At 37.5% G+C, this 18554-nt stretch overlaps 1 protein-coding gene across 4 annotated transcripts in view; it reads right to left on the bottom strand.

Annotated features, from left to right (window-relative positions):
- NUP62CL (nucleoporin 62 C-terminal like) overlaps positions 1–18554 on the bottom strand; it is a 79463-nt gene that overhangs the window by 46833 nt on the left and 14076 nt on the right. The window contains exon 2 of one of the 4 annotated variants that reach the window (XM_024128196.3): positions 10881–10979. The exons of the other annotated variants lie outside the window; for them this stretch is intronic. The gene's annotated coding sequence lies outside the window, so the exon portion shown is untranslated. The remainder of the gene's footprint in view (positions 1–10880; positions 10980–18554) is intronic. 4 annotated transcript variants of the gene reach the window in all.

An 18554-nucleotide genomic window follows, 5' to 3' on the forward strand; every position in this document is an offset into this window, starting at 1 on the left:
AGGGGGAAGGGTAAGCTGTGACGAAGTGAGAGAGTGGCATGGACATATATACACTACCAAACGTAGGGTGGATAGCTAGTGGGAAGCAGCCGCATGGCACAGGGAGATCAGCTAGGTGGTTTGTGACCACCTAGAGGGGTGGGATAGGGAGGGTGGGAGGGAGGGAGATGCAAGAGGGAAGAGATATGGGAACATATGTATATGTATAACTGATTCACTTTGTTGTAAAGCAGAAACTAACACACGATTGTAAAGCAATTATACTCCAATAAAGATGTTAAAAAAAGAAACATTTATTCAAGAAAATCTGCTAAAATTCAGTAATACAGGTGAGAGTCTATGGCATATGAATCATAGCCCACGGTCTTCCCTCCATCCCCTTGCTTCCCTTGAGAGAAGCTACACTCCAGTCAGGAGTTGCCAAGAAGACTGGACTCCCTCTTCCCTCAGCTCCCAACCAAGGAATACAGTACCTTATTAGGAGAGGAAGCAGCCAGCATTCCTCATCACCCCTGACACACAGTTAAAGGATTGAAATTCCTGGTGAGTACAGCCAAGAGCTGAGGGGCTCCTTTCCTCCAGTCAGCCCCCACTCATAGGGCAGAGGGTCTACACCAGGCACAGTAGGCTGGCAATGCTGGAGCCCCATCAATCACCCTGACTGCCTTGCCCCAGCTTACCTGTAGGGCTGAGGTTGCATGCCGGAAGAGAGAAGCAAGAAGATCAGAAGCAACGGTCACTGCCCAGCACCCAAAGCACTGGTTCATAGATCTTGCCCAGGGATAAAGGTAGCCCATAAGAACAGAAAGTTCCCAAGCTATGTCCAGAAGAACTGACTTTATTTGAAACAGAGTATGAGGAAGTTCAAGCCAAAGGACTCTCTCGAAAAAAAATAGAGATTTTTGTGGTAAGCAATTAAGAGGAAGTAAGTAGCTTCATGAGAGCAACATTTAGGCTGCAGGCCAGCCAGTTTAGCAGAGATAACCAGGGAAAGAGAAGGCTGTAAAGAGCCCTCCTGAGGGGCTTCCCTGGTGGCACAGTGGTTGAGAGTCTGCCTGCCGATGCAGGGAACACGGGTTCGTGCCCCGGTCCGGGATGATCCCACATGCCGCAGAGCAGCTGGGCCTGTGAGCCATGGCCGCTGAGCCTGCGCGTCCGGAGCCTGTGCTCCGCAACGGGAGAGGCCACAACAGTGAGAGGCCCGTGTACCGCAAAAAAAAAAAAAAAAAAAAAAAAAGAGCCCTCCTGAGGATCAGAAAAATTAAGTACTGATACATGAATGAATCTTGAAAACATTATGCTAAATGAAAGAAGCCAGACACAGAAGGCCACATATTGTATGATCCCATTTATATGAAATGTCCAGAAGAGGTAAATCCATAGACAGAAAGTATGTTAGTGGTTACCAGGAGCTGGAAAGAGAAGGTAATGGGAAGTGACTGCTAATGGTTATAGCGTTTCTTTTTGCAGTGATGAGAATGTTCTTGAATTACATAGTGGTGATAGTTGCACACTCTGTGAATATGTTTTTAAAAAACCACTGAATTGTACAGTTTAAAAGCATGACTTTTAAGATATATGAATTATACCTCAATTATGCGTTATTTAAAAAATACATGATCATCTCAATAGAAGCAGAAAAAGCATCTGAGAAAATCCAACACTTTTTCATGATGAAAACACTCAACAAACTAGAAAGAGAAGGGAACTTCCTCAACATGATAAAGGGCATTTATGAAAAACCTACAGCCAACGTCATGCTTAACAGTGAAAGACTGAATACTTTTCCACTACCCTCAAAAACAAAACATGGATGTCTGCTCTTACCACTTCAGTTCAACAACACACTGGAAGTTTTAGCCAGGACAATTAGGCAAGAAGACGAATAAAGGATACCAGATTGCAAAGTAAGAAGTAAAATTATCTCTGTAAACAGATGACATCATCATGAATACAGAAAATACTAAGGAACCCATAAAAAATCTGGAAAAAAAACAAATATCATATATTAACGCATATATGTGGAATCTGAAAAAATTGGTATAGATGATCTTATTTACAAAGCAGAAATAGAGACACAGACGTAGACAGAACAAACGTATGGATACCAAGGGGGAAAGTGGGGGGGTGGGATGAATTGGGAGATTGGGATTGACATATATACACTATTGATACTATGTATAAGATAGATAACTAATGAGAACCTACTGTATAGCACAGGGGACTCTACTCAGTGCTCTGTGGTGACCTGAATGGGAAGGAAATCCAAAAAAGAGGGGATGTGTGTATAAGTGTAGCTGATTCACTTTGCCGTACAGTATAAACTAACACAATATTGTAAAGCACCTATACTCCAATAAAAAAATCTATTAGAACAATGAACAAGTTCTGCAAAGTTGCAGGATACAAGATCAATACAAAAATAAATCTCAATTCTATATATTATCAATGAACAATCCAAAAATGAAATTAAGAATATAATTCCATTTACGATTGTTCAAAATGAATAAAATAGTTAAGAACAAATCTAACAAAACAAGTGTAAGGCTTGTATCCAGAAAAATAAAAAACATTATTGAAAGAAATTAAAGGCATCCTAAATAAACGGAAAGCTCTCATGTTCATGGATCAGATAATTTTCTATTGTTAAGATGGTATGGTAGACAGAAAAATGGTCCCCAAAGATGGCCACATCCTAATACCCAAAATCTGTGAACATATTACCTTACTTGACAAAAGAGACTTTACAAATGAAGTGAAGGTTAAGTAACTTGGAAGAGGGAGATTATCCTGGATTATCCAGGTAAGCAAAATCTAAGGACATGAATCCTTAAAAGTAGAGATCCTTTCCAGGCTGTGGTCAGAAGGAGATGGTGACTACAAAAGAATAGTCAGGGGATTTCCCTGGCAGTCCAGTAGGTAAGACTGTGTTTCCACTGCAGGGGGCACAGGTTCGATCCCTGGTTGAGGCACTAAGATCCTGCGTGCTGCGCAGTGCAGCCAAAAAAAAAAAAAAAAAAATGGTCATAAAGATGCAAAGTTGTTGATACAAACGGCCATCTAACACTTGAAATCATACTCAGTGTCATTAGTCATTAGGGAATTGCAAATCAAAACCACGAGGACATACTACTTCATATCGACTAGGATGGCAATAACAAAAAAGACATAATATCAAGTGTTGGCAAGGATATGGAGAAATTGTAAACCTCAGGCAATGCTGATGGGAATGTAAAATAGTGTAATCTCTTTGGAAAACTGTATGGCACTTCCTCAAAGTGTTCAACATAAAGTTACCATATGACCCAGTAATTCCACTCCTAGGTATACAAACAAAAGAAATGATAACATATACCCACACTAAAATATGTACATGAATGTTCACAGCAGCATTATTCATAACAGACAAAAGATGAAAGGAAACAACCCAAATGAATATCAACTGATGAATGGATGAATAAAATGTGGTATATTAATACAATGGAATTTTATTTGGCCATAAAAAAGAAGCACTGATACATGCTAAAACATGGATGAGCCTTGAAAACATGCTAAGTAAAAGAAGCTAATCACGAAATACCACATATTGTATGATTCTATTTATATGAAATGTCCAGAACAGAGCAATCTATAGAGACAGAAAGCAGATTCATGGTTGCCAGAATTGGGGTGAGAAGAGAATGGGCAGCGACTGTTAATGGGTATGATGTTTATTCGGTGGGTGATGAAAATGTTCTAAAATTGACTTCAGTAATGGCTGCACAACTCTGTGAATATCCTAAAAACCAATTAATTGTGCACTTTAAATGGGTAAATTATGTGGTATGTGAATTATACAATAATAAATCTGTGAGAAAAAATAATAAATAGAAGTCGAATAAAGTTTCAGAAAACAGATTACCTTGACTCTTCTTGAAAATTTAAAATAAAATCTATAAAAGAAATAAAGCTAGAGAAATTAAGTACATAAAGACACAAATAAGATTAATTGGTTAATTGAAAACAAAGTTTATCTTTTCATCCTCACTATAGATCATTGCACATGGCACATGATAGTAAGTACTCAATAAATATTTATGCTGAATCGAGCCAACCTTTTCCAATACATAGTTACTCCAATACATAATTACAGATATTCTTCTTCCTTTTCAAAAGGAAAAAGTGCTTAATAAGTAACTGCATTTGAATCTATTGATACCTGTATCCAACTGTTGAACAATTCATGACAATATATGATGTAAGACTCTGCTATCCAAAACATCTAGGGCCACCGGGGGTTTGGGGACAGGAGGTAGATGCTAGGAAGGAACCGGGAACATTACCACATACCTCCAACTATTTAAAATATGTATCATGGAATATCCCTATGTTTCATTTAAAAGAAGCACCACATGTATACTTTTAAAGAAATAACCAATTATAGCAAAGGTGTTTTAATATTTCTGATTCAATACCTACCAGTGAGGCTAAATTTTTATCATGGGTTTAATGGCTGCTTTAATTTCTTCATTCAAAATTGCCTATTCATGTCATCTGCTTATTACTGATTTTTAATAAAAGTATTATATATATATATTGAGGCTATTTAGTCAAATGTTGCAAATATTTCCTAATCCCAGTTTGTCATTTGCTTTTTTGATTTTGTTTTTATTTTTTATGTAGTCAAATCTTTCCATTGTTTTCTCCTTTACGGAGAAAGGAGAAATATCATTTCTCCATATCATGTTTCAAAATTCCCTCAAACATATAAAAGGTGTTCAACTTCACTTTTAGGAGAAAACCACAAATTATAACTACCTTGAGAACAATTTCACCTAACAGATGGGAAGAAATAAAAAAAACTGGTAACACCCTCTGTTTAAGGACACTGTGAAGAAATGGGCAGCCTCCGAGATTTCTAGTGGGAGTGTAAACTGGTATAACCCCTATGCAAAGTAAGTGGCCAATGTTTTAAAAATTACAAATGCATCTATCTTTTGAACCAGTAATACTTCTTTTAGAAATTTATCCACAAAGATATACTTATACACCTGTAAAATGACATGTAAAATAAGATCCATTGCACCACTCTTTATATTAGCAAAAGGGGAAACAACCCAAACGTACACCAGCAAAGGGTTAGATAAATTATAGCACATCCAGACCATGGAATTCTATGATGCTATAAAAAATACTGAGGAAGCTCTCCAAATACTGATTGATGTGAAAAGAGCTACAAAATGTTTAAAATAAGTGTATAAAGTTTTACGTTTAAAAAGCAAGGTACTGAATAATGTGTAGAGTATACTCTCATTTATATTATTTTTTTAAAAGGCAGAGGACTAAGAATATATATTTTTATTTGCTAAAAAATCCATGAAGAAACTCTGGAAGGATACATACAATTACAGTGGTTAGCTGAATAGAGGGGGTGGGGAAGGGGAGAGGGAGTAATACAGGGTAGATGGGGGCAGTATACTTATTTACACTATTTTTATAGTCTTAATTTTAAATCATTTGACAGACTATATTATATATTTTAAAATTATACTTGGGCTTCCCTGGTGGCACAGTGCTTGAGAATCTGCCTGCTAATTCAGGGGACACGGGTTCGAGCCCTGGTCTGGGAAGATCCCACATGCCGCGGAGCAACTAGGCCCGTGAGCCACAACTACTGAGCCTGCGCTCCACAACAAGAGAGGCTGCGATAGTGAGAGGCCTGCGCACCGCGATGAAGAGTGGTCCCCGCTTGCCACAACTAGAGAAAGCCCTCGCACAGAAACGAAGACCCAACACAGCAAAACTAAACAAATAAAATTAAAAAAAAAAACAGAAAAACACTTCTCAAGCTTAAATTTATATAAAAAAAATTATACTTAAATAAATGGTCCTCTCCCTAACCCAAGAAATATTATTTACACATTTTCATATTCACCTATGCTTTTTAAATATTTATGGTTTCATTTTCTACCTTTAATTCACCTAGTATTTCTTTCAGTTAATCTTTTTAGGCAAAACATAATCCCCTTCCCCCAAATCACCTGGCTAGCCAGCTATTGCAATTTATTTGTTCACTACTCCATCCTCTCTCCCCAGATTGGAAATGTCATCTTCATAAACCCAGGTTTGTTTCTGTACTTTAAAATTTTTCACTGATTTTTCTTTCTATCCCTGTTCCACAAGAGTTCCAATTATTGAAGCACTAGAATTCATTTATTTTTTATACTAAATATTTTAAACTTACAGAGAATAAATTTACAATATATTTTCATATATTTTTCTACAAGTACACTATCATTACTTTTCTTAAAAAACAAGACATGACTAGTCTCATGCATTTATCCCCTTCATTTAAACTCTAGAACCTTGTCAAGTCCCTCCTTCCTTTCCTTCCCCCAAAGATTCCCATTGTGGTTTTATAAGAATTATGTTAAACGTGTTGATTAATTTAGAACTAAATGACATTCCTATACTATCGAGCGTGTGTATTCTTCATTTATTCATGTCTTCTTTTATATTCCTCAGTAAAATTTTATGATTATCTTCATATAGGTCATGCATATTTTTAAAGTTCATTCTTAGGCATTTCATACCTTTGGTTGAAATTGCTAATGGGAACTTCCTCCATTATATTTCCCAATTACTATTGTTTAAACATAGGAAAGCGACTGTTTTTTGCATTATTTATTTTGTAACTGACTGTATTACTGAAATCTCTTCACTAGCGCTAATTAAATTTACACTCGAGTTATGCCCATATTTTAAAGTCTTGATCATCTGTCTCAGATACTGCCATAATTTCAGGGGCCTGACCTTAAATCATATACCCAGAGGTAACTAAGGAAACAAATGCCATTTAATATGATGTGCTTTTAAGCTAAAGAAGCCTTACTCTTAAATAAGGAAGGGTTTAAAAGACAAAGTCTCATTTTCCTAATCATAGGACTAGAACAGGGTTTTTCAACATGGCACTATTGACATCTTGGGCCGATAATTCTTTGTTGTGGAGGACTGTCCCATGCTGGGATTTAAGACATGCATATTTGGTCTTTGTACCCTTTCTTGGACAAAGATCCTAAAACCCTTGTAATTTCCTAAGTGAGGAGAGAGATAGAAGCATCTTTTGTTATAATATTTGGGTTTTGTCCCCAGTTTCAGAAATAGCTCCAAGAGCAATAAAGGTGAAAGGAGCCTCTTTTGTTATTTATTAACAAGTCCCTTTCAGCCACACCTGATTTATGTCAATGAGGTGAACTTTAGAAAGCCCCTGAGGCTGAGAGGCTGGTTACCAGAGGAACCAACCAAGTGATTAGAGGGTTGGGGCTTTTAGCCTAACCCTCTGACGTCTCAGGAGAGGAGAGGAGCTGGAGATTGAGTTCAATCACCAGAGGCCAAAGATTTCATCAATCATGCCTATATAATGGAACCTCCATCAAAACCCTAAATGAAGGGATTTGGAGAGCTTCTGGGTTGGTGAACACACGGAGGTGCTAGGAGGGTGACATGCCTGGAGAGGACATGGAAGATCTGGGCTGCTCCCCCATACTTTGCCTTACACATCTCTTCTATTTGGCTGTTCCTAAATTGTATCATTTATAGTGAACCAGAAATTTTAGGTCAAGTGTTTCCCAGAGTTCTGTGAGCTGTTTTAGCAAATCATCCAACCCGAGGAGGGAGGGGTCACAGGCACCCCCAGTTTGTAGCCAGTTGGTCAGAAGTACAGGTGACAACCTGGGACTTGCAATTGATATCTGAAGTGGGGGACAGTCTTGAGGAACTGAGCCCTTACCCAGTGGGGTCTGTGCTACCTCCAGGTGGTGAGCATCATAGCTGAATTGTAGGACACCCATTTGGTGTCTAGAGAGTTGGAGAATTGGTTGGTGTGGGAAGAACCCCCATATATTTTGTGTCAAAAGGTTGTGTGTTGAGAACAACAGAATTTTCCTTTATGTGCACTGCAAAGTATTTAGCAGCATCTCTGGGCTCTACCCACTAGATGCCAGTAACACTTACTCAGTCTGGACAACCAAAAATGTCTCCAGATACTGCCAAATATCCTCTGGGAGAAGGGGCAAAAATCACCTCCAGTTGAGAACCACTGGACAAGAGGAAGGGTTCAATATCATAATTTTCTCCATCTAGTGCTATAAGGCTAACAAAATCAGCCTTAATTCCTTCATGTTTAAGAACAGAGGAAAATGTCAACTATCTTAATAAATTGTTAGCCATAGAAAATAGGCATTTTTTTTAACAGAAAGGGGGAAGGTGGCCATACACTACAAGATAGTGAGGCTTGCTACAATAACGAAATGGTGATACTAGAAGAAGAAAGGACAGATCAATAGAACAAAATAGGAAGTCCGGAAGCAGAACCAAGCATATATAATAATTTGCTGTATGAGGAAGGCAGCATCTCAAATCAATAGGGAAAAAAATGGCCATTTAATGAATTACTATGGTTTAATTCACTAATCATTTAGAAAAAAAGATTCCTAAAAATATAATGGAATTCTAAAAATGTTCAAGTAATCAATAGGAAGGCAGGAAATTCCTAAAAATATAAACCATAAAAGAACAAAAAGAATTAAGAATCCTGAGGTGAAAAAGGTCTATACAAATAAGTCCAGAGAGAGAAACTCAGAAGAATGAGAGATTTGACAACATACAAATTTACATCTTAAGGATTCCCATTTCCAGGAAAACGTACTTTGCCTATTCCTCCCACTACGTATGGCTAAAACCCCTGGACATTATATATAAAATAAACAAGAAAACCCTGAAAGGTGGCGAGAAGGCAAATCAACTAGGGATATTGAGACCCAAGGAACATTATGGTAATGAATTCCATAGCTTTTCTTTCTGCCTCGTATTTCCCAGGCTTGGAGTTGAATAGTTTGGCCAGCCAGAAACAACAATGGGTATAGAAAAATAAAACCAAACCCAACAAAAACCTGCTTTCTAGACAAAAGACAAGAATGGGGCAGACCAACAAGACAGAAAACTTTTAGACAATAACCAAACATCACAGAAAAAAGTGTGGTCCCACTCCCTACCTATTCCAGAGAACAGCAAGTGAGGAACTTAAACTTCCACCATTGTGAGGCTATAACGAGGTGTCCCAGTACCCCAGCCAGGATGGTATCAGAGAAGTCAAGTAGGGAGCCAGGATGTTATCTCTGCCAGCAGTTAATGAACCAAGTCCTCACAGTGTCAGTGGAAACCACATCAGGAGCAGGAACTCCCACTCCTGCCCAGCAGTAACTAGGAGACCCTTGCCTTGGGTAACAATGGAGACGGACTGGGGAAAATGAAGTTCTACTCCCACCTTACAGTAACACAGTGAAACCCTTCTGTCTCATGCCAGAGCAATTTCAAATAAAGCCAGCTAAAGCAAAAGTCTTGAATCTGATTCAGAGTCTCATAACATAATAAGAAAATGTCGAGGTTTCAATTAAAAATCACTCTTCCTACCAAGAACCAGAAAGATCTCAAATGGAATTTTAAAAGACAATACCAAGATGATAGAAATGTTAGAATTATTTGACAAATATTTCAAAGCATCCATGATAAAAGCACGTCAAAAAGAAATTATGAACACACTTGAAACACAACAAAAAATACCCTTAGCAAAAAAAAAATGAAAAAGAAAAGAAATGAAAATCTCTAGAAGGAAATAGAAGATATAAAGAAGAGCCAAGTGGAAATTTCAGATAACCAGATAACCAATAACCAAAATGCAAAGCTGAGGCCAAGCAAAAGGACTCAGCAGCAGAACAGAGGGGATAGAGACAAGAATCAATGAACTTGATGACAGAATGATAAGAATCTACACCAAGACACTTAATAATTAAATTTCTGAAAACTAAAGACAAAGAAGAAATATTGAAAACAGCAAGAGAAAAATGTCATCTGACCTACAGAGGAAAAATTATTTGAATGACAGTTACACAAATTGACATCCATACCATGGAATATTATGCAGCAATAAAACAAACAACTGACACACACAACAATCTGGATGATCTAAAGGGAAGTATACTGAGTGAAAAAAGCCATTCCCAAAAGATTACATACTGTATGATTCCATCCATATAACGTTTTTTTTGTTGTTTTTCTTTTGTGTGTGTGTGGTACGCGGGCCTCTCACTGCCGTGGCCTCTCCCGTTGCGGAGCACAGGCTCCGGACGCACAGCTCAGCGGCCGTGGCTCACGGGCCCAGCCGCTCCGCGGCATGTGGGATCCTCCCAGACGAGGGCACAAACCCGCATCCCCTGCATCGGCAGGCGGACTCTCAACCGCTGTGCCACCAGGGAAGCCCCATATAACGTTTTTGAAATGACAAAATTATAGTAATGGAGAGCAGATTAATAGTTGCCAGGGTTAAATAGAGTGTGGGAGCAGAAGTAGGTGTTGCTATGAAAGGGCAAAATGAGGAATCCTAGTGGTGAGAGAACTATTCTATATCTTGACTACCAGTATCAACATCCTGGTTGCAATATTGTACTATAGTTTTGCAAGATGTTACCGCAAGGAGAAAATGGCCAAAGGGTATGTGGGATCTCTGTATTTTTTCTTACAACTGCATGAGAATCTACAATTATGTCAAAATAAAAAGCTTAATTTAAAATTTAAAATCTTTTAATATCTATAAAACTAAGTAAAATAAAACAACCTGGGGAAGATACTTCTTTTTGGGGGGGAGGGGAATTACATCTTTATTTTCACTAATGTCTAGCAGAAACTGAGCACTTTCCTTAGTTATAAAGGTAGGCAACAAACCACGTAGGTTAGTACCTGTGACTTTGTCACCAACAGAAATCATAGGTACAAAAATACTTCTTATACAAATATCAAAGGGTTAGGATATTGCAACTGCATATAAACGAGAAGAAGATAAGCACCGTATTAGAAAACTGAGCAGGGAATTCCCCGGTGGTCCAATGGTTAGGGCTCCATACTCCCACTGCCAAAGGCGTGGGTTCGAGGGCCTGGGTTCGATCCTTGGTTGGGGGAATTAAGATCCCGCAAGCCGCATGGTGTGGCCAAAAAAAAAGAAAAAAAGACAGAAAACTGAGCAAAAGATACAAACGGAATTCATTCAATTTCCTTCTCTCTCTCTCTCACACACACAAGCACACGAAAAAAAACACAAATACAATTAATCAATCATTTGAAGAGAAGTCAGCCTTACTACTAATAAAGGAAAATGTAAATGAGCATGATGCTATGATGCTATTTTCAGTGTTAAGCTACCAAAGCTTAAAAAACAAACAAACAAAAGGGATAATATCCAACATATTTAACACCGGGGGAAATGTATACTTTCATAAAAACGACAAAGATAGCTAACATTTATTGAATACCTATTATATACATGTCAGACAAGGGTCTAAGCACTTTACTTATTTATATTCACTTACCTACCTAATCCTCACAACAACCCTACAAGGTAAAACGCTGAGCACTTATTGATGAGCAAACCAAGCATTGAGAGGTTAGAGTAAATTGTCCAAGGTCACAGAACTAGTAAATAACAGAGCCAAAGTTCAAACACTTATTTCCTGGTTGGTTTTTTATTGATAACAGATATGAATTATTTGTAATATCAAAAGTTCATTTGTACACAATTAAAATAATGCCCCCCAAAGTAGTGACCAAATATTCTAGCATCATAATGATTTTAATGCTCCACTTCACCTCTTTGTGTCCTACAATGCCACACCAACCAATCAAAATTGGTTACATTATCACTACTAAATACAAATTATAAATAAGTTGTTTATTATCTATAATTTTTAAAATATTTTACCTTTTTGGTTGTTTCCAAAAGCTCTGAAACCATTACTATGAATATGTAATTCAATAAAATATACCATAAAGTAAAATGTATACAATATCTCACTCAGTGTATTTCTCAAGCTCTAAAATATCTGAAGCATCTACAGTAAAACCAAGCTTACATGGCTTATAAACCAGTACTTTTTATTAACTGCATTTTGGTTTAGAAAGATCCTAAATGTCTTCTCATTAATGTTCAGTATAGGTTAAATGCATTTTACTGAGTCCAACTTATTTAGAAACTGGTAACCCATACATGTAAAATGTCTCTACTAGCCAAAATATTTTACCATTCCCCAACTATGCCATATAACTCATTTATTATTACATTATTAATAGTCTCTAAAATTTTATACTACTCCAAAAATATTCTTTCCTGTTTTATTGTACCTCCTGATAGATTTCATTTCGGAAGTTTTATTTTAAAAAAGGAAAACAGAACATATCAACAGATTGTGAAAAAAAATACTTGGTAAACACAAGCATTAAACAGTTGAACAAAACATTTCAGTGTAACTCTATTATTACTAGAGGCCAATTTGTCTAGACTATTCATTCTCAGAAGGTTGTAACTTTTCCCCCAAACAAACATTCCTTGGTTCTAAACCTAAAACTGCAAAACCACAAGGAGCAGTTTAGATTTAATTTCTACCGCATTCATCAATAACACTAACCTCCAACAAGAGAAGTCAGTCATATTCGGATGAATCAATCAAATAAGAATCTCAAAATCAATCTTGAATACTGTGCTTCTCCATTAGAGAGCAGAGTTCAAACCTTACCAGTGGACTGTCCACCACGGTTGAAAGGAGTAATTGATTGTGTAGCAATCGTTCCACTAGACGTCCAAGTAGCAGGAGTGAGGGGTAATCCTGCAAACGCTGGTGGTTGAGAGGTGTTCCCCATCAAGACAATATTGAAATTGGTGCACCCAGTCTGAGGTGCACTTCCACCAATGAACGAGAACGCTGTTGCAGACTGAGTAACAGAGCTAGTAGTAGAGCCAAAAGCAAAAGGAGTGGATGCTGTCCCCTGGTGTGATAGGGCACTGCTTGTTACAGCATTAGTACGGGTGCTGGCACCCAGCTCAAAAGCCCCTAGAATCACTGTAGGTTGTGTGAAAGCCCTGTTGCCCAAGTTTAATTTTATTGCATTTATTCTAAATAGAAAAAGGAAAAAAATCAATATAATAGTTCACCGCCACATTAAATGGCAGCTAGATAACATAGCTCCTGTTAAATTAAGTTTTATAACATTTTATTCCATAGGTTATTTCATCTCAATACAGAAGGAAAGATAACCAGATATTAATACAGGAATACATGTACAGAGCTCCCTATTTGCTCCTCCACAGATAAAGGTTTCCTAATTTGGTCCACTTTAAGGAGAACAAAAGTTTTATTAAAGGTTTTGATGGGGAAGGAGTAGTTCCGAAATTTTTATTTTCAGTACAGACAACAGAACTTACACTTCTTCTACCAGTCTGGCAGACTTTATGAAAAACATAATTTTTAGTTTTAGACACTGAATCACAAAGTCACGTGAGGCATCCCTTTAATAGAGTTTCTAGAAAATTTTAAATGTATTTCAGGACCCACGAAAAAAGTGCTTCAGTATTTAAATTACCCATCCTAAGAAAGGTTATTTAACACTCAATTACAGGTTATTAGATAACTAACAGTATAGGGCAGAATTCCAGAGGGAATAGCTTTCATCAGGCTATCAGGTGTTACTGAAAGAAAGGGCTGGATCCAACAGAATTTACATAGAAAGGCATTTTTTTAAATGCTCCCTTTAAAACTTCTGAGATGCAGGAGGGAAGAATGTATATCCAAGTTCATCAAAATGATCAATAGACAAAGATCTCTCTAGAGAGAGGCATTTAATCAGCAAGCAGTCTAATTTCAAGATGGTATATGTTCAAAACCCAGTGAGTACTCTTCCTATGGCTCACATAAAACGAAGGGATACCACAGATCAGAATTCAACGTGCCTTGTGTCTCAAATCAGAAATGACTTCAATTTATAGGACTACCTTGGAAATGAGTAGCATAATTCCTAATAATTAGCTTAGAAATGCCACACCATCCCTTTACCCTTTCCACACTCCGAACTGAAAGTTTGTCTTTGAAAGATGATTACCTTTGTAGCCACTAAAAGAATCAAATGGTACTCTTCTTACCCTAAGGAAATCCAGTTCCTACTGGGATAGGAGATGATGCAACTGATGCTCCAAAGCTGAATCCTGTATTCTGCCTAGCTGGAGTTGTGTTACAGAGTGAGAACAGGCCGGTAGAAGATGAACTTCTAACTGGTTGGAATGGAGTCCCTAAGTTAAACCTCCTATACTAGGTGTAGGGAAAGTAAACTCTGTAGCTAAGTGGTTGTCTCTGCAGAGCCAGAAGTGAACCAACCGGGAGGGGCACCAGTTCCTCCAAAAATAAACCTGCTCCTGACTCCAAACCCTAAATGGGGGTAAGAAAGGAATGGAAGAAAATTTTTAGAGATCTCAACGAGACTTCCAAGTCAAGACGGTAGATGGGAGCCACACTGGAATCACTCTCTTATACTCCAAACTCCAAGAAATATCAGTTCAAAAGCACTTACTAAAAACACTTTTTTAAAAATACAGTTTTTTAAGAAAAAAGACAGGGTCTTCCCTGGCAGTCCAGTGGTTAAGACTCTCTACTTCCAATGCAGAGGGCATGGGTTCGATCCCTGGTCGGGGAATTAAGATCCCACATACCCCATGGCATGGCCAAAAAAAAAAAAAAAAAGACAATTTTTCAGGTGCCAGACAGGGAATTCATATCTATGAGCAGAAGCTGAAGCTGCTTAGCCCAAGGGGGTGACTTGAATGAGATGTGTGCCCTAAAAGCTGGAAGTATGCTAGATTGTGGGTAAATTTGAGGCCACAGGGTAAGGTCATAGGCTCCTCAATCAGCAGAAACCTAGTGGAGCTTATATCTGGGAAATCTCTATAGCAGAATGCAAAAGGCAATGGAGACATGCAGGAACCCCAAGCTGGTACAGAAGATATACACAGACGGCTCAAATTCAATTTACCTTTGTGGTGTGGAAACTTCAAACTAAGATGGTAACATAAAAACACTAATTAGGAGCTGATGAAACTTTCAGGGCCCAGGCAGGTTGTCCATGACATCACTTATCAGAGATATCTCCACTTCCTAGGTCGCCCATGATCCAAAACACCCCAAGAAAATTAACTCAAAGACAAGAACTACAAAACGTCTAAGTAAGTAGTCTATAGACCTGAAAATTGAGGAAATTCTCATCTAAGGAAGTAGAGGTGATAGAGCAATATGAATGGCACATTAAAATGTTTTATATGTTCAAAGAGCTCAAGAAAGAAATAGCATCCATAAAAACAAACAAGTGACTGTGAAAAAGAGCCACGGAGAAATCCCAGAAACAGATACTGTATTAGAAATAAAAAGGCTCAAGGGATAGATTTAAATAGTAGACTAGACACAGTTGAAGAGGAAAAAAAATCATTGAACAGGAAGAGAGAACAGAAGAAAAGAATCTACCAGAACACAGGGCAGATAAAGTGATGGGAAAGAAGAGAGAAATTAAGAGATAAGGAAGAAATAAAAGAGAAGTTTCAGTATATATCCAGAAGGAATGTCAGAAGGAAAAAAATAGAATGGCAGAGACATTATTCAGAGTTAACAAATGAGTTTGCTAGAACTGAAGAAAAATGAGTCCTCATATTTAAAGCCACCAAGTGCAAGCAGGCAACTCCTCCCACCACCATACACACACGCACACCCTTTATATTGAAACCCTAAAATATTAAGTATAGAGAAAAAATCTGAAAGTTATCAGAGAGAAAAAATCATTTACCTAATAAGGAGTAACAACCAGGTTGACAGCAGGCTCTTCATTAGCAACAGTAAATGTTAGAAGAAGATGGAATAATATCTCTAAATATCACTTAAAGTGTTAAGGGAAAATCACTGTGTACTTATCATTCTATCCCAGTCAAGATTTCTAAAACGGGATGCGACTAACAATCAGCTTTTACACAATAGCTCTGAAAGGCAATTCTAAGAAATCAGTATCAAAAATATTTCATCAAAGTTATGAGCCCCATTACTTTATACACCAGTAAAAAAGAAAAAAAAAACAAAAACCAACATCAACCTGTTACAGTTCCTTATCATCACTTGATTTTTTTACTTTTTGAAAGAGCTCCTTTCAATGTAGACACAGATTTTAATCAAACATGCATATATTAAGAAAAAAATATTCAGAATCCAATTTTCCACTCAAATTTCTTAAAGTCTTTTGTGCCACCAAGAGCACTGTTGCTGCAGCAATTCTTAAAAGAATTCATAAGAGAACTAAAAGCCATTTTTGCTATGCTTTCAAGCCAGCTTTGCAAATATGTAGACTAGCCTCCTTTTGTCTCCTACTTCAGCATAATCAATAACTAAACCTGATTAACCATCTTTTGCATTCGCTCCCCACAACCATTGGTTTCTGGGAGTTACAGGTGATCCCCTATTATCTCTGGGATTTTCACCCAAGACATCCATTAGGCAGGTTTTGATCCTAGACATTTTGATATTAAATGTGCATATGGAAACAACTATGACATCACAACTGCCACCTAGCCAAAAGGGGTTGTAAGATACCATCAACTGTTAAGACTCATTTCAATTGCAGAGATGTTAAAACATGGAAAACTATACCTCTTAAAATTGGTAAAATACAGTATCTTGAGTAGTGTTCGTGTCATGGTTATAAGTGAACACCTCCCCAAGACTAACTCTGAAGGACAATATTTATCTAAATGTGTTAATATGACATGCTTATTTTTAAGTCATACACATCTTAAAACTTTTAAAATGTGAGCTCCAAAGGGTGATTTCAGTGGTATAATAACTCAGTCCTGGAAGGCTCAGAAAGAAAGGCATTCTGGGCAGAATAAGAGCCCTTGCTGTATTTAGTCTTATATTCCCAAGGGTACCACACTCCTGAGGTTATAAGCATTATAAATTATATTATAATAATATTATATTATTATGTTATATAATTATATATTACATATTTATGATATATAAGTATATGATAATATCACACATGTTGACAGAAAAAATACTGTTGCCAAACCATGGTTCTGATACTGTCATAGACTTTGATACTTTCAGAATTAGGTAGTGTCATCAATGTCATATTGCAGGCCAAAAGAAAAACTTCTGGTAGCCATCAAAAGGTGGAACTTTTTCTTGTGCCCTTGCATTTGTGGACTTTCCATTCTTTTGAAAGTAATTTAAGAATTACCCTGTTATTAGAATTTCTCTGTTAAATGTAGCATGAACATTTAAATATTTTCTTCCTTAGAAATTTGAGAAATAAAACAAATGAAAATCACCTTGGGACTAAAAATGAATCTGTCATTAAGAATTTGGAATTAAAGATTCCCTTCCATCTCATTTACATCATATATCTGTCATATCCTTGTACTTAAAAAATCTTTTTAATCTATTCTGCTTAATCAGTTTCTAACAAGGGTGCTATAAATGTCTCTCATGGGCTTCCCTGGTAGCACAGTGGTTAAGAATCCGCCTGCCAATGCGGGGGACATGGGTTTGAGCCCTGGTCCGGGAAGATCCCAGATGCCGCGGAGCAACTAAGCCCGTGCACCACAGCTACTGACCCTGCGCTCTAGAGCCCATGAGCCACAACTGCTGAGCCCCCATGCCACAACTACTGAAGCCCGCACACCTAGAGCCCATGCTCCGCAACAAGAGAAGCCACTGCAAGGAGAAGCCCACACACTGCAATGAAGAGTAGCCCCCGCTTGCCGCAACTAGAAGAAAGCCTGTGCGCAGCAACGAAGACCCAACACATCAAAAGAAAATAAACCTCATTTCCAAAAGAAAAAGTCTCTCATTATTAGATATTATCAATTTCTGCTTACAATTCCATTGCTTTTTGGCTTTATATATTTCAAGACTCTGTTGTTAGGGGCATAGATTCATGGTCAATACTCACTTGGCAGATCTTCTTTCTTTCATCAGTGTGAAATATCTGTTTATTACTAAATTGCCTTAGATCACATTTTGTCTGATATTAATGTTGCTTCACCATTTTTCTTTTGGTTGCTATATGCCTAGTATATCTTTTTCCTTCCTTTTGTTTTCAACCTTTCTAAGTCATTTTTAGCGTGGTTTTTATGAAGAGCAAAGCTGAAAACTTGAAAATAGACTCTAAGAATCTCTTAATGAGTGAGTTTAATTTATTTACATTTATTATGACTACTGACACAACTGGACTCATATTTCTCCCATCTTATTTTGACTTTTTTATTTGCCATGTTGTATTAACTTTTATCTTTTTCTGCACAATTGGACTGATGGAATTTTCTGTATTCCATCATTTATCCCATGTTTGGAAGTTACATATGCTAATTATATTTATTTGCATGAGTTTCTCTTGAATTTTCTTTTTAACATCTTTATTGGAGCATAATTACTTTACAATGGTGTGTTAGTTTCTACTTTACAACAAAGTGAATCAGTTATACATATACATATGTTCCCATATCTCTTCCCTCTTGCGTCTCCCTCCCTCCCACCCTCCCCATCCCACCACTCTAGGTGGTCACAAACTACCCAGCTGATCTCCCTGTGCTATGCGGCTGCTTCCCACTAGCTATCCACCCCACGTTTGGTAGTGTATATATGTCCATGCCACTCTCTCATTTC

The sequence above is a fragment of the Physeter macrocephalus genome, chromosome 21, assembly GCF_002837175.3.
Source record: "Physeter macrocephalus isolate SW-GA chromosome 21, ASM283717v5, whole genome shotgun sequence".
NCBI classification, from domain to species: Eukaryota; Metazoa; Chordata; class Mammalia; order Artiodactyla; family Physeteridae; genus Physeter; species Physeter macrocephalus.